The following is an 18358-nucleotide window of genomic DNA, read 5'->3' as shown; positions in this document are numbered from 1 at the left end:
GAAAACAGACAAATACTTCATTTTGATACATTTTTATCATTTCAATTACGTGTTATGTATCCACCTTGATGTAAAAGAGGAACGAAAGATACCAGAGGGACAGTCAAACTCATAAATCGAAAATAAACTGACAACACCATTAATTTCATATGTAATATTCATAATAACCCAGGGGCGGATCCAGCCATTTTAAAAAAAGGGGGGGTCCTAACCCAGGACAAAGGAGGGGGGGTGTTCCAATTACATGTCTCCATTCAAATGCATTGATTGTCCAAAAAGGGGGGGGGGTTCCAACCACTACGTACACAGTTAATATACACTATAAGGACTGTTATGCTATAAGTGTACATTAATGATCATTACGATTATTCACAACAAACCAATGTTTAAACCTTTGTTTACACAAGACTGAAAATTCGAAATTGTCCCGTAATGTTTAAATATTGTAAATATCGACCACTATCGAGACTGATCATTCAACGATCAATTAAAACAAATTATTGAACACAAAAGCAAAAGGTAAACATGGTAAACAATCTGCAAGTTTTACGCGTCCATGATTCATTGTTGTCATTCGTTAAGTCTTTGAATAGATATGCTATGATAATAATATCTCTTTAAATCATACAAAATGTCTTACCTCTAAAAATACACAGATAATATGAATTCACAATGTTCAAAACAAATACCACGTACATGACGTATACGGAAATGAATACTAGTATACAAGTAATAGCTTTTCTAAAAAGCTTGCCGTATTTTAGCTGATTATATCAGAGACATGTATACTAAAGAGATTGGCAACTTATCGTTACGGCTATTACCCAGCGGTCAACTTCACGCGTGTGCACGAGATTTCCCGAGAGTAGAAAATCCGCCAAACTATCCGCCATATTGATTATTTACAAACAGCTTTAACGTACAGAAAACAACCAAATTATAATTAAATACAACCTATATCAAGAGAATTCAGGTAAGAATAACTTAAATTATTATAGAGGCACAGTTTATTTTTTATTTTTAGCTTTCTTAAGTAATATCTAATCAAATTATAGGCGAATTTATATCCCGATTCAAGAAGCCCAAATTTTAGGTTCAGTTCTCGATAGACTCCCGACTTTTGGATTAAAAATAAATAAAACTAAGCAATATTTCGAGGTTTTCCTTGTTTAAACAATGACATATAAGGTAAATAAAACGCTTTCTCCTATTATATTTGGACTGGGATAATCCTGAAAAAAATTATCGTTGGATAAAAAAGCGACTTGAATGGTCTCAAAATGGGGTCTCGGGGTCACTATTTAGCACAATGTCGTCCTACTTCATTCTCATTCTGAATGAAATGTCACCTTTAAACATTGTTTATATAGATTTTTGATGTCTTACATAGTGAGAAAGACAGATTTGTCTATTCAAAATCTATAAATCATGGTTCTTTATGCCCTCCCCCTTTCTATTCACCTTTATTTTCCCACATCTTGCTATTCAGCTACTGCTTTAAGATCCCAGATTCGTATCAGGTATGCGTGCTTAATGTCATTTTTGTTTTGCAGATAAATATATATGTGTAATGATGCATATGTTTAATTACTGATTGGCATTTTTGTCTTTATACATGTGTCAAGCTTGCACTGCAGACATATTGTTTGTAACTAAACTTCTATATACATCCTTGCTTAGCAGCATGGGTTTTACTCGGTGTTGAAGGCAATGTAGCAACTTGCTGTCAACCGCTAAGTAAATTGGTCTCTGGCTGTGAGTTGTCTGATTCCCAAACATACATCTTTTTATTATATACAATGTACATGAATTAATACTAGCATCAAAGACGAAGACCCAACAGCATCTTTTCATAAACATCCATATTGATTTTTAATAATAAAAGACGGGTAGCAAATAAGACATATGATATATATATTAAAGTCTATACATGTACATTTAAGACAAATGTTTTTAAACATGATGTACCACCATAAGTGAAAAGCCTTAAGCTTCAATCCGCCTTTTATAAGTAACATATTATTATTTTTTTTTAAATATTAGCTCTGTCTACCTTAATTTGGTACATTCATATATTTATTGCAAAGTATTGTTTCAAGGCTTAATTTGTCCATTGTACGTCTACTTTTGTCTTATGGATCAGTATTGAAAATAGAGATATCTGTTGTCACAAAACTGCATATCATATATAAAGTTACAGAGAAAATATAAACATGCACATGTTGCAATTCTGTTTCTATCTTTACCCTCATATAATATCATATAATATGAATTTACATTGTCGACAATAAAGGATGCAGTTTACTTAAGTGTTGTTGTCAATGTAGCGGTATTTTATTTTTTTATCTGACAATCCTGCATACCACCTGGTATCCACTTTAGGGAACTCTACCAGCACAAAACATAAGAGGCTTTGGTTCAGCAGCTCTTTATTTATATTTACAAATTGTATACAAATGCACATCACTTGCTTTTTAAAGCAGGTCACATATTGAAGATTTAAAATATAACTTGTTTAATGTTAAATACAAAACTGCTTGTCAGGTGATCAAAGTTAGGTCTGTGATATTTTATCAGATTGACCATATTACTATAGAATTTGTAACAATTTTTGTAACTCCTACTCTCGTAAAAGCTTGCATTATATGTATAAATACATTTTTAGAGGAAGGTGTGGTAGAAGTGCCAATGAAACAACATTCCATGAGACACCTAATAACAGAAATTAAATACTATAGGTTACTGAATGGTCTTCAACAATGGTCAAAAGCCCATGCAGCATAGTCAGCTATAACTTGACAAATATAAATAAATTCAAACAAGAAAAATAACGGCCTAATTTATATTTTAATTTAATACTTATTAATCATTCTCATTGCTGATTTAAAAAACTTTTGCATTTTGTTTTGCAATCAAAAGTACATGCTTAAAACAAAATTAAGTTGACCTTAAATGAGTGTTTATAATCATGATAATGTACATGTGAATATTGACCTAATAGAGACATGTAAAACTCCTTTTATTTAGCAACAAAAAATGCTCTTCACACATTTTGAGTGAGGATTTATATCCACGCATATGAAGCTGTAAAATATTTTAAGAAATAGTTTTAATATCTCTTTGCTCTTGGAGGCATAGTTCTGAGGACTGCTCTTGTCGAGGGATATATTTATTAACGGTCTTTTTTAATTCATGGTATATAATCTCTGAGTATATCACAGTATAAGTATACATTTTAACATGCACATTCAAAAGTAGGACATTTAAAGAAAAATAATGTGTTCTTAGTTGTTGTCTGGTCAAGATTACCCCATGTCTATTTATTCATCAAATGTAACTTTAAGAAAATTTTCACATACTGTGTAAAGTTTAAAATATTGACATAATCAGAGTCATAATGTTCTTTTCTTGAAAATTAAAGTAATGATAATTAAATTACTAAACACATGCTAATGTTCTTGTTGTTAAGGTTCATTCGGGTCTTAATGTTGGTAATTAAAAATCTTGATCATGGTAATATGTTTATAATTTGACACCTATTAATAAGTAAACATCCTGTAAGGTACATGATGTAAAGATCAAACATGTTAGGTCATCAGTAGCTGTATGATTCTTCCTCTTATTTAGTTATTAACTCATGTAATTAAACCACTTGGACATGCAGAAATGTCACCTGTTGTTAAACAAGGTAGTGTGAATCCCTGGTGTTTAGAACTTGAAAATTTTTATCACAGTGCAAAGTAGCCCAATATCTTGTCAAGTTGTTATGCATAATAAAAGTTTTAAATTTTCTTGTTTGAAGAAGGAAATATCTTTTTGCAATTGCAGAGACATATATAGGCATCATAAAGCCATTTAAATTAAGTACCAATCCACTTTGACATTTTGTTTTCATAAAAATTATTCAAACATTATTGATATTTCTTGAATACATTTTATTTTCGAAGTTGGTTTATACATTATACAATGTAGTTCAAGCAAAACTTTTAATTATTTTTTCAAAAATATTTTTTTCTTGAAAAATAATCTAAAACCTGAATTTTGACTTTTTGTCCTGTGACTTTCTGTCCTACCAGAGACATATAAATACAGTTTAATAGTATACATGTCTCTGGTCCTAGTACATTCTAATATTTTGGTCATTTTTAAATTTTTACATTGAAGTTAACCCCAAAAAAGTCCATTTAATGACAATTACATATATATATGACACCTGGACGAGTAAAGGTAAAATAATGTTTGGAATTCCTCTACCTCTCTTTTACTGCATTAAGATTTAAATTTGACTGATAACAACAGCTATAATATATTTGCTTGACTTTCTAGCAGTTTAAAAAAAAATGTTTAATTATTTTAAATAGTTTTATTTTTACTTCTACTGTCATGACTGTCTGAGGTTTTACAATATTGTAGTTTGTGACTTGACATGCCATTACTATCTTTTGCTATGAACCGTCATAGAAATAAGGGTTTAGCATTTACATTTGATGATTCTTAAAGTTTTTCTTAGGAAAGTATTACAAAATTAACATAGCACGCATAGACAGGACCTTAAATACTTTTTAAAGGACATGATCTTTGGTCCTGGACTACTTATTGTTACTCGCTGCCCAATTCTAAGGGAACTTTAGATTGCACTCTGTCTGTCATTTGTCTGTCCATTTTGCAAGTCAGTTTCCACACCTTTTTATTCATGCTTTAAGATATTGATTTGATATTTTGTATACATAGTTTTTAGCCCGACAAGTTACAGTTCAAATTGAAATTTTGTTCTCTTTGATGCTCTTGTGCAGAGTAGAAAATGTACTCTAATAATCAGTTTTCAACTCTTTTTTACGTCATGCTTTATAATGCTAAAGATATTGATTTTATCTTAATGTTATATTTATATATAGTTAACATGTATGTCAGACTATATTTTGCCATGCTGTAATACTCTCAGAATGCTTGTTTATATAGTACCATGTCTTTTCACAAAATGGGACTTTCCCAGGAAGATTTTGAATAAGGCAATGTTTTACGTTCAATGTACATGTATTGTATCTATCTACAGAATATCGGATTTATACAAGTTATGTTCATTTGAAGAAAAAAACATGTCATGCGATGATGTTGATTGAAGTCTTTGAACTAAGTCTTTAATAATTTTTCATATAATTTCAGAATGCCAAAAAAAAGACCCATCGCCCAGAGAAGGAAAGGCTATAAAGATAAACGACATAAATCAAATGTTAATTCAGATACAGAGTACCCTTATTTGGACCATAGCTATTGTGCCCTCCCTGAATCTGACGACTATTCAGATGGTGAAAAAGCTACAGTTGCAAGTGCATATTATGAACATTCGATAATGACTGAAGTTTTGAACACTATTGACACAGAAAACAATGGTCAGACATTATGCAGCAATGAGATTGACATGTGCTCTAATGTTAGTGGAATAATTTTAAGCGATGTGTATAGACCTAGTGATTGCCATCCTCAAATGACAACAGTGCAAGGACAATGTGAAATAGAAACATCACCAGGTACATATGATATACTTAATGAAGCACTGAGATGTAGTTTACCTGCACCGTATATATTGAACTCTACAAGTAGTGATATACAGATCCTATCATTTTACAACAACTCTGGAAAAACTGTCATTCAATCTGCTATTAACATTTGTAGAAACTTTAAAGTCAATATAAGAATACATCAGATTACAGTGTCAGCCGACCACGAGATATGGGAAGGAATGCCATCAAGTTTCACCTCGGCTAAAGATGTAGTATTGCTTCTAAATAAACTTTCAACATACAATGTTTGTATAGGAAATCCAGATGAGATTAGAGGATGCTGGGTACGAGTTTACACGCGTGAAGTCAGCGGGATTTACAAGTCGCGAATCTCTGTATCTATATGTCTCTGATTATATTGAGATCAGTGGTTTGTGAGTATACGTTATTTTTATTGGAATATTGCATGTTTAACAAAAAATTTGTTCCGGTGTGACATTTGTTCCGACGGAACAAATTTAATAGAAAATATGTTCCACCGGAACTTATGTCACAGAATATATGTTTTAGCACTATAAAATTTGTTCCGGAACTAATTTTTTAACCAAGTGTGAAATAAGTTCCGGAACAAAAATCACAGCACCATGAGTTTTGTTCCAATATTAATATTTAAAAAAAAAGTGAAATAAGTTCCTGTGATATTAGTTTTGAACGAAGGTATTTTATAGAAGTCAATGAAAATGTTCTGTTCAAACTTAGTTCACAGAAAATAAGTTCTGTGCTTGCATGGGGTACATTTGCAATTGAAGGCATGACTGTAGAATGAAGATAAGAAATAAAAGCGATTATAATGTATCATAATTTGTATCTATGTTTTATAGTTTATGTGGTATTCGACCTCCTTGTTTCCTGTTAATCTGTCATGGGTCTTCTAATCATACATGTACTTAGTTATGGTCATTGCACAGTTTTTAAAGAGTGTGTCTTTTGTTTTTTTGTTTTTTTAAATATAATTGATCAGTCACTTTGTCCTTTTCAAAAAAGTACAAATGTTCATCTTTAACCGTTTTAATACTTTTTTTTCGGAAAGACTTCTATTATTATTTCTTATTCCACTCTCTCCAGGATCATAAGTGTCATTTTTAGTATTATTAATTGAGTATGTTATTAAACTTTTGCTTTACTCCACATGCTCCAAATTGGATGTTTACACTTTCTATTTATTGCATTATCAATATAATACATGCTTTTTATAATGACTTTAAACTTACTGATGACTAGTGCTCAGTATATAAGATAACTTGTTTAACCAGTGGAACAGTTTTCACAGACAAGGAACTAATTTCACCAGGTGAGGAACAAATTTCACAAATCCAGAACTTATTTCACCAGGTAAGGCAGCAACCATTTGATTTTCTGGGGGGGGGGGGGGGGGGGCTATGGTTTTTTTTCTGTGCAAACTTTTTTTTTCGCCTTCGGCGAAGAACAATCTATTTTTTTAGCGACAAACTGAAAACAATTTTTTTCTTTCAATTTTAGCATTACATATAGTGGCAGCTGAGGGTGAAACAAACAATTTTTTTTTTCTCAGGGTCCAAAACAAATTATTTTTTTCACCAAAACCTGGAAACAAACTTTTTTTTCCAAAAAAAAACATAGCCCAAACATAGCCCCCCCCCGAAAAACAAATGGTTGCTGCCTAAGGAACATAGCTCACAAACATGGAACTTATTTCACTAGGTAAGGAACAAATTTCACCAACCCAGAACTTATTTCACCAGGTAAACTGTGGAACTTATTTCATAGAGATGGAACAAATTATATAGAAATTGTCTGTGAAAAAAGTTCTCCCAGAACAAATTTCCTGTGAAATTAGTTCCACTGGAACTTTTTTCACAGGAACAAATTTTGGCTCACACATGCACTCCAAGCAATATGAATGCATAGCGCTTTTTTTCTACTAATTTGTGATTTTAGTTGTATTATTGGTGGACCAGGGTTATAATGGAAGGAGACTTAATAGAATTGAGAATGGAAATGGGGAATGATATTATAATAAAATGCATACTGGGTCTATAATGAAATTGATAAAACAAGCATATAACCTACATGTACTTTTGAGGATTACTACTTGACAAAATGGACTACTACAGAAGGCCTTTCAAATTTGAGAATGTTACATCGTATACTTACATGTATAGAAGTAATTGATATCTTATCTGACTTTTGTCTTAGCTGATGCAATTAGTTTTGACGGTACAAGTTAAGTGTTGTTATTACTAATTTCCAGATGTAGTAATACTTGAAAAAGATGGTTTTTATGGTAATGGGATTTGGAATGAATATTAATTGCAAATAATTTTCTTCAACATGTTATCACCTGTCTTCTTATATTTTGTAATATATCACGTTGTGGTTTGTAATCTTGACAATTTTTTTTTGAAGTACCAGTGGCGGATTCAGGGCTGGGGGTTCCGGGGTTGGAACCCCCACTTTTTTTGGCCGATCAATGCATTTGAATGCATATGGGGACATATAGTTGGAACACCCCCCCCCACCCCCTTTTGTCCTGGGTTGGATTCTCCCCTTTTTAAAATGGCTGGATCCGCCCCTGAGTTCTGTAGATGAGAGCTTCATATTAGTATTAGCCTTTTATAGTGATTTATATTTGGTTGCACGTGTAATCAAGCTTTTGTTACTTTGAATATTTATATTTTCATTTCTAATGGCAACCATTTCATGTAATACATATAATCAGGATTATTAGTTAGTTTTACTTGTTAATGTTTATTGTCATGATCAGTTGCGGATCCAGAAATTTTCATAAGTGGTGGCTGGCTGACTGCCCAAGAGGGGCTCGCTCCCGTCACGCTTCAGTGATTCCCGATATAACCAACCAAAATTTTCTCAGATATATGCCTCTAGTGATTGATATGGACTATATAGAATTGCTGTTTGGTGTTAACCAGGCTTTGCGTTGAAGACCATACTACAACCTATAATGGTTTACTTTTATAAATTGTGATTTGGATAGACAGTTGTCTTTGGTACTTATATGAGATCCAGTTATATCTATCTACAAGATTGAGAACATTTTTTTGTAATAAATTTAAAACATATTTAATTCTGTAATACCTGATAATATTTATCAGTTATTTGTGCTTTTTTCATTTTATGTGTACTCTCTGATAATGTCAGTATAAGTTGACTGCTTGTGATAAAACAATTGGGTCAGTTTGCAATTGTCATGTGCGGGTACAACACGTGTGGATCTTCTTTCCCCTTTCATTCATAAAATTGTGCATGATATTTATCACAAAAACGCACCAGTATTTTGGTGAATGAAACACTTGTCATATTGTTTTAAAGTCAGAGGCTGAGTTAGAGGGTTTTTCAGGGGGGCCTGGGCCGCCCCTTTTGTAAGAAAAATTTGGTTGTTTATATAGGGAATCACTGGAGCATGACTGGAGCGGGCCCCTTCTTAGGCAGTCAGTCCCTGCTTATGAAAATTTCTGGATCCACCACTGAAAGTTTCAGTAAAGTTAGATTAGCATTTTTGACAAATTATGTTGAAATTTGAACAGAAAATGAATGAAAAACCTAATAAATCTAAAAAAAAATGCACTATTATTAAAAGCTTTCATTGCTTATTCACAATGACGTAACATATCCTCCATGCTATTCGGATCTGAGTTTTTATTCATACATAGTCTGGTGCTGTTCCAAGTAGTCTTCTTTTTTCTGTTTCTTGAAAAGTATATGTTTTACCTGTTCAGTCACTATAAAGTGTTACAATTCATATTTAAACGCAACACATAAATAGTGACCAAAAAAGTACCGCTATCACATGAGAGAAGCCAGGAAAAAGTAAAATGTACTATACATTCTAAATATTTTTGTGGGACCATGAAATGTGGTATATAGATAGATATTCATAGACGATAGAACAAATAAGCCAAAAAATTCAAAGGAGATGTACATGTAAGATGAATAATGAAAAAAGAAGAGCCATGGTCAGGGGCCCCAAACTTGACAGCATTTGGTGTTGAACAGGTAAAATGTCTGCATTGACAATAAATATAGCCTTTGTTAGAGGTGAGCCAGGTTGCCTTTCCATAAATCAGCCATATTAAAGGTCACCCAATTTTTCTGGGCTGGGTTGAAAAATAAATGAGCACGACTTTGAAAAAAGCTAAAATTTTATGCTGCAAGAAATACACCAAATTGGGGAGACATCAATTTAAAAAATGTTTGAAATAATGAGGAAGTTGACAAGAACTAAGCTATTCAGATAATATACAGCCCAGCAAACACAAAAACATCCTTAAAATGTTATTAAAATGTTGTGTCAAATGTCATGAAAATATCACCAAAAATCATTAGAATAACATGAAATGTATAGCTGAATATATATCGTTAAAACGTTTTCTAAAATATTTTCTAAAATGTTTGAAAAACATCATGAACATCAAATAATGTTATAAAAATGTTTTTGGGATGTTTTCTTTTAAGTATGACTGTGCCTAAAAAATGTTTTTAAAATGTTTTAAGAAGATGTTTTTGGTTGATATCTTGATCATATCAATATTTAAATTTCTGTACTTTTGAATGAATTTCCTGTTTTTTTAAATAACAAATCATTAGTTTAATTGATACACAGTGATTCATTGATAATACAAACAAGAATAAATCATTTTCTTTGCTAAGCATATGAAAATCCACCATTCAAAGTATATAAAACAAGAAGTATCTACAATTTTGACACATCCAAAATGGCAGACACAACTCATCATGGTCAAGCCACTTACCAAATATGAAGTTATTTTGTTCAGCAGCATTACTAATAAAAGTAATGAAAAATTTGAGAACATTCAACATTTTGAAATAAAATATATAAGCAAACAGGAAACAGGTGCCATATACAAAAATGGTCACACATCCCAGTTCATAACTATCAAGCAACTCATCAAATATGAACTCATTTTGATCAGCAGTTTTGAGAAACACAGTAATGAAAATATTTGTTGAACAAAATCCGACAAATTTAGGTTGACAGACAATGGTAAAATGTTTAGTTTTTCACTCTCAACTTGTACTAACTGTCTTATATATCAACCTGAACATGCATGATACATGTATGTTTGCCATTGGACATCATGCAAGCATTATACACATTTTTGAGTTGAAGTTACACTGACTTAAACTTGTGTCCAAAATTCAGATTTTTCAATATAACTTCTCACTTTAAACTAAAACGTTACACTTCTAATATAGTTTCATCTTAAGTAAATAATAATTCATAATTGGCTTAAGAGATGAGAACAAAACACCATTTTGTATCAACTATTTGATTTATTTAAGAATACATTGAAAAAGTCAATCAATTGTCTTATTCAAAATCACTTGGAATGTCTTGTAGTGTCTCATATCTTTTTCTTGCTGTGCCATGCTTCTGAAAAAAAACATAATAATCTTACTTTCATATATAAACTTCTTGCCCATTCCTTTATTAGAGAATGATTCACATTGCCTAAAGGATACACATCCCCTCCCCTTTAAAGTTTTGAAACAAATAATGATGATAGTCTGACGGAAGGGGACAATAAATGGCTGAATTTGTTAAGCGAGAGCAATATGCCATGCTGAACTTCATTTAGTTATAAAAAAAAACGCATAAAACTTACATATGTGTCCAGTCAAGAGTTTTATTTCGTTGTACTCATTGATTGTTCACAATCATATTTGTTTTCTTTTATTGATTTGTATAAATCAGGCTGTTGTTTTTTTTTTTTAGTTTTTTTAGTTTTTTCTTATTTTTTAGTTTTCATTAAATACATTGTATCATAAAGGGGCATTTGAAAGCCATGTTACACTATACAAGTTATTGTCCTTTTTAAGTGTTAAACTCTGAAGAGTGACATAGTATATAATTTATCACATTGGCGGATCAAAGGGGGGGTGGTTGCGTTCCGGGGGTTGGAACCCCCCCCCTTTTTTTAAATGGCTGGATCCGCCCCTGTATCATTTGTATCTACATTGTAAGAGCATAAGATGAAAGTCTTAGTAGTATTATAGTATAGGCACATAATAACCTATAGAAGTGTTACGCATTGTTTTCGCAATGATCATAATAATATAACTTAACTTCAGAGAAACACACAGATGTCATTAAATGAGTTGTTTATATGTATTTGAAATACTTCAAAGGAAAGCATATATGTTGTTTATGAAAGCACACCTTTTGGACTAAAAGATTAATATTATAAATAAAAACTTGTTTCTATTTTGTCACAAAAAAAATAATTTATTCAAATATCCAGATATATAATTATCTGTTCTGTTTTGTATGCCCTTAATCTTGAATGTAATGTATTTTTATGCTAAATATTTGAATTAAATATGAAAATCTTACTTCAAAAAACAATTCTCCTGAAAGGTTGTAGAAATTCCAAAGAATGTGCGCCACTTTCAAATTGTAAACCTGCATATTGAGTTTGTCCTTTGTGCATGTTGTGGCTTCTCTTTTACAAATGTAGCTCCTGTTAAAAAATAAAAGATATACATTGTATGAACATTGTGTGTATGAACATGATGAATCAATAAATATAATTTTAAGCAACAGTTTATATTATCTTGCTTGTACTGAAGTCTTACATATTATTTGTAATGTTCACTAAGCTGTTATAAGGGAAATTTGATTTACTATTTTGCTAATACATATACTTGTATACTGGTATACAGGGATTTTACTAGAGAAAAAAATCTCCATATTCACATGGTGCTTATAAGTGTTATTGTACATTTTTAACTTGTTTGTGTGCCTCAGAACCAGGTATTAAGGCATGCTTATTGCAATAGTTATTTTTGGTTCAAGTCTGTCATATTTGTTTTTCATCATGTTCATAATGTGTATTTGATGTAGGCGGTTAGTTGTTTTTATTCAATTGTGTTGAGAAAAATTTAACATTTGTTTGTAAAGTGGAATATATGGTATGGGTTTTCTCAGTGTTGATATAATTTCTTTTATCCAAGTAATTTGAATTATGGTGGATAGCTGTCTCATACATACACCTAAACGCTATTTCAGTATTTAGAAATCTATCTGTCTAAGACTCTGGGAGAGAAATTAAGACTTTGGCAATGGTAGCCCACAGGCTATAATGTAAACCATCATATAAAGTTGTACTTTTAATAAGGGGATGGTCCAAGATGGTCGTTAATACTATAAACACTGGTAAACAGTATTTTTTTATGTTTAGAATTCTAGTATGCCTGAGCATAGACCCATGATATTCAATATACAAAGTACACGGTAGGTAAAGTGTCCAGCTAGGATCGTGGTTTTTCGGGTGATTTGATCGGTCTTTTTCGAGTGTGACCACTTTTTTCGAGTGAATATGAACAAAAATGTAAACAAACAGACTTCATCTCTAACAAGACGTGATATAGACGCTTGTGTTTAATATACAATGTTATAGTATGTATGATAGTATTTGATATAGAAAGATATTCCTAACCCGACATTATTTTTCGTTAAAAAAAAGTTGAAATAAGCCTTAAAATGCTTAAATTCCAAAATACAGAATAAAGCCATTTTTATACACATAACACTGATAATGTTGAAGCAAATGCATAGATGGAATCTATATATCCTTAGAAATACAGATTCTTTACAAAAATTCTTGTTTTTGCATTGAAAACGATATTTTGAGACTAAATTCATTTATTTATGTTCGGTTTTTTTCGAGAGCAGTCCAGGCTTTTTCGAGTGTGTCCAATTTTTTTCGAGTGATTATGCAAATTGCCTTAAGTTTGAAATGCTATTTGTCAGTGTATTTACGATAAGAAATAATAAACAAAGTTTCAAATTAAGTATTAATTTGGATTGAGACGTACATACAGATATTTGAATTCCCGATGAGCTATTCCTTTCATTGTTTATTATGTATAAAATCAAATGTTTTTGTCAATTGGAATAAAAATCGAGCGGATTAATCGTGTCTGTAGTTTTTTTTTTATTTTTCATTCATGTTTTTTTTTGTGTGTTAGGGCGGGGGTATTAGTAGAATGTGTTTTATTACATAGCACTTGTCTGATTCTTCTTTGCTGTCCAGTACTGAGGTGTCTTACTCCGCTTTTTTAATAAACAGCTGCACCATTGTCGCATGATACACCTGTCACGTCTGCATGGTTGTGTCTGATTATCTATTTCTTGCATGAATAGAATTTTCTCGTATCATCACTACGCAGAGTGTGATATGAAAAGACGAAAATCTGCGTTAATTTGATCTGCTGGTGTCCAACCACCAATTACTCCCTCCAATGTAGAACGTATGTAAAAGTAGCCCTACTCTGACACAAAATAGTGCTTTCGATGTCCTTGATTACTTACTAACCAACAAATTTTCTAGAATCAAATTTTTGATGAAGGAGAAATATATTTAGTCCATTTGACCCAAAATTTACTTGTCTACATGTACGAGTTAGAATTAAAAATTGAGGATTATTGCGCTCAACGGTATACTAATTAAAGATTTCGAAGGTCAATTTGTTTTCTTAAAAGGCTTTAACGGTATTGGCACGTAAAAAAGATGTAACATGTACATATCAGAATATACCTGGTTTCTAGGAAGTTGAACTTAGGGTAAGATATTTAGAAAGCTGTGAAAAATGCATAATTTGGTAGAACAGATAGGAAATTTTAGATGGTGGTCTGGCACCTTATACATCATCATAAGACGATATTACGACATTTTCACTGGCTATTCGTAAGGTCATTGGTGACCTTCGAAGGAAACGACGATGTACATTTCGTGTGCAAAATGCTAGAACACGATTCTCTGAATTTTAGTTTAACGCAATGAGAGTGTTGTCCGTATTAAGACAACTTGGTTTAATTAGTTGTGATAATGGGATATGATCGCTTGATATCAACTCTCGCCAAAGGCTCGTTTATTATTATATTGAAATTAAATAACTCGAGTTGATCAAAAGCGATATCTATTCTAATTCGTTATGACACCTATAAATAATTTCTCAATGTCAAAATCTTAACTTTTACAAAAATCTTCTTGTCTGAAACTACTTGACCAAGTTCATTATATATAGAGATAACTGTAAACAGCAAGAATGTTCAGTAACATAAGATATACAAACAAGTCACCATCACCAACACAGATAATTTTGCCATTAATTCTATTTCTTGTCGGTGACCTATAGTTGTTAATGTTTGTGTCATTTTGGTTTTTTTTGTGGATAGTTGTCTCATTGGCAATCATACCACATCTCCTTTTTTATATTTAATATTGAAGAGTGCCCTTTGTGTGACATGCACTGAAGCAAATAGACTAAGGTGAGTGATACAGGTTCTTAAGAAACTCTATAATGTTTAATAAAATCCAATAACTCGGAACTGTAAAATCAATAATTTCTAAAACTTCGAAAGGGATGATACCTCAATAGACAATTCACTGAAGTTTCATGTAAATTGGCTACAGCGTTTTTGAGTTTTTTAGCCGACATGATGACAATGGACAAATGGACAACGGGGTACCATAATACGTTCCGTATAAAAACTCCATGGTTTTATTTACTTTGACAACAAGAGTACCAAAGTGGAAAGGGATTAATATAAGTTGCAATAACTTGTTTCCCAATCAACTATTAATAAATATGTTTAAAGTAACAAAAGTACAATGAAATGAAGTTAAAAAGATTATGATTCTATCTTTTATAAAGGATCTGATAATTTCCAATTTAATGCAGGAAAGTTTTGGTAGAACGATTTCCGAACAGAAAACTTGCATTAAATTCAAAAAGGTTAGTTTTGATCAATGTAGTATTATGTTTCTATGATTTATTGAGAATAAATAATATTTTCATTCATTGAATTACAGGTATAAACTAGAATAATCATTTTCTACAGTCTAGAATACATTTTTTCTTATTCAAATTTTCTGAAAAAAAACCCGGACCAATTGTCTAAAAACCCGGACGATTTCACAGTTGCTCTCGAAAAAACCCGGACAATAGTAAACCCTGAATTTTCTATTTAAATACAAGGAAATTGTGCTTCTTTGTTGATCGAAACATGTTCAGTATTTAATATAAGATGGCTAGTAATGTAAAAAAACTATTATAATTACGAAATAGCAGTTAATTGAACTTATCGCATGTGTTATAACTCGAAAAAGCCCGAACTACACTCGAAAAAAAAATATGGACCGAATCACTCGAAAACCATCGATCCTTGCCGGACACTATTTCTACATTGTACCGTGAAGTAGGTGTCAACAATTTGTATGGTCCTCAGAACTACATACATGTTTTTTTTTAGTATAATTTTTTTTCAAATTGCTGACGTTAACCTAGCAGTGGCAAGGTCGTCTGGCAACTTGACAACAGTATGACATTCACCATTGCTCGCAATGGCAATTCTAGTAGTTTTCGTAATCTTATGGATTTGTACAGAAAGGATCGAGAAAAGAAATTGACACGTCTTTTAATATCCCTTTCCGTTATATATTTATGATGTACTGTCTCTTAGTGATAATATATTCAATGATTATATTATGGCAAGCCGTTTTACTATTTATTCTAACCAAGATATCTCATATGATATATAAGATATCTCTCTCATATAATATATGAGATATCTAATATAACATATAAGATATTTTATATAATCTACTTTTTATAAGCTATCTTACCAACTTAAAAAGATAGCTTATATACTTTATAAGATATCTTATTAATTTCATAAGATATATTATATACTTAAGAAGATATATTATAATCGAAATGATAAAAAAAGAAACGAACAATAACAATATGCCCCTTTGAAAGGGATAACATAGAACGTCCTGTAGCAGATGCACAATTATTAAACAATAGGGGATCCACTAGACCAACCCGGGGATCCCATAGACCGCCCAGGGGACCCTATAGAACGCCCTATTAAAGATACATGATGAACAACCAACAGGGGGTCCTATAGACCGCCCTGGAGATTCTATAGAACGCCCTATGGCAGATACACGATTATTACAAAACAGGTAATCCTATATACCCAACAAGGGATCCCATAGAACCCTCCCTAGTAGATACATGTACATATAGTAATACATGATTACCAAACAACGGGATCCAAAAGAACGCCCTATAGCAGATACCCAATAATTAAACCACAGGGGATCCTATAGACCGCCCTGGAGATTCTATAGAACGCCCTATAGCAGATACACGATTATTACAAAACAGGTAATCCTATAGACCCAACAGGGGATCCCATAGAACGCTCCCTAATAGATACATCTAGTAATACATGATTACCAAACAACGGGATCCTATAGAATGCCCTATAGCAGATACACAAATATTATACCACAGGGGATCCTGTAGAACGCTCTATAGTATATCCACGAAAAACAAACAACAGGGGAATCTAAAGAACGTCCTATAATAGATATATAATGTTGAGAAAACAGGGGATCATGCAGACCGCCCAAGGGATCATAAAAGCCCTATAATATAAACATGATAAACAAACAAGAGGGGAACCTATAGAATTTCCTATCTTAGATGCATAATTTTCAAACAACAGGGGATCCTGTAGACCGTCTAGGGGTCAATACTTTTGATCTTCAGTGCTGTACAACTTTGTACTTTTTTTCACTTTCGATCTTTTATATCTGGGCGTCACTGATGAGTCTTGTGTGGACGAGGCGCGTTTTTGGCGTATTGAATTTTAAACCTGATGCCTTTTGTTATTTATTAATCATGTGTTTCTTTGTCTAATACGTTCTCCTATTTATTTGTATTGTAGTCCTGTAATATTATGTTGTCATTTCAATGTTATATTTAACATTGCCATTAAAGTGCGAGGTTTGGCATGCCACAAAACCAGGTTCAACCCACCATTTTTATCTTTAAAAATGTCCCTGTACCAAGTCAGGAAAATAGCCATTGTTATATAGTTCGTTTCTGTGTGTGTAACATTTTAACGTTGTGTTTCCGTTGTATCGTTTTTTCTTTTATATTTGAGTGTGAATTCACATTACTATAAGACGTGTCACGGTACTTTTCTATCCCAAATTCATGTATTTGGTTTTGATGTTTTATTTTTTATTCTCATCGGATTTTGTCTAATGCTTAGTCCGTTTCTGTGTATGTTACATTTTAATGTTGTGTCGTTGTTCTCCTCTTATATTTAATGCGTTTCCCTCAGTTTTAGTTTGTTACCCCAATTTTGTTTTTTGTCCATAGATTTACGAGTTTTGAACAGCGGTATACTACTGTTGCCTTTATCTATAGTAAATATATAATGTTAGGACAACAGGGGATCCTGTAGACCGTCCAGGGGATTCTGTAGAACGCCCTATAGTATATAAATGACAAACAAACAAAAGGGGATACTTTAGAACGTCTTATAGTAGATATATAATGTAGAGAAAAAAGGGGATCCTGCAGACCGCCCAAGGGATCCTAAAAGCCCTATAGTATTTACTTAATAAACAAGCAACAGAGGAATCTATAGAAGGTCCTATCTCAGATGCATAATTTTTAAACAACAGGGGATCCTGTAAACCGTCCAGGATATCCTGTAGAACACCCTGTAGTCTATAAATGAAAAAAACAAACAACAGGGGATACTTTAGAACGTCTTATAGTAGATATATAGTGTTCAGACATCAGGGGATCCTATAGACTGCCCTGGGGATCCTGTAGAAAGCCCTACAATATATATATGATAAACAAGCAACAGGGGTTCCTATTAAACCTTCTATAGTAGTAATTTCATAAACAAACAACAGGGGATCTTATAGAATATCGTATAGTAGACATATAATGTTCATAAA

This window comes from Mytilus trossulus, chromosome 14 (assembly GCF_036588685.1).
Source record: "Mytilus trossulus isolate FHL-02 chromosome 14, PNRI_Mtr1.1.1.hap1, whole genome shotgun sequence".
NCBI classification, from domain to species: Eukaryota; Metazoa; Mollusca; class Bivalvia; order Mytilida; family Mytilidae; genus Mytilus; species Mytilus trossulus.
The sequence above is the reverse complement of the archived record's forward strand: the minus strand, read 5'-3'. Positions refer to the sequence as shown.